The following is a 270-nucleotide window of genomic DNA, read 5'->3' as shown; positions in this document are numbered from 1 at the left end:
TAATGTATAAAATATTATACAGGATGTCCCATTTTAAATAATGCGTTAAGATTTCTCGAAAACTATGGTAGATACGGAAAAATGTTTCAAACAAAACTTGTATGGTTCGAAGGGGGACATAAAAGATATCATTGACTTGACCTTGGGTGTCGTCATTAAGGTCAGGTCAAGGTCACATCGTTTTTTTTTAAATGGAACCCTCTATTATTTTTCATTACATTTTCTTGTAGCTTACCTCGAAAAGCTTTTCAAAACAATATAATAAAATAT

Source organism: Trachymyrmex cornetzi, unplaced genomic scaffold, assembly GCF_001594075.2.
Source record: "Trachymyrmex cornetzi isolate Tcor2-1 unplaced genomic scaffold, Tcor1.1 scaffold818, whole genome shotgun sequence".
Taxonomy (NCBI): Eukaryota; Metazoa; Arthropoda; class Insecta; order Hymenoptera; family Formicidae; genus Trachymyrmex; species Trachymyrmex cornetzi.
Note: the sequence above shows the minus strand (reverse complement) of the source record.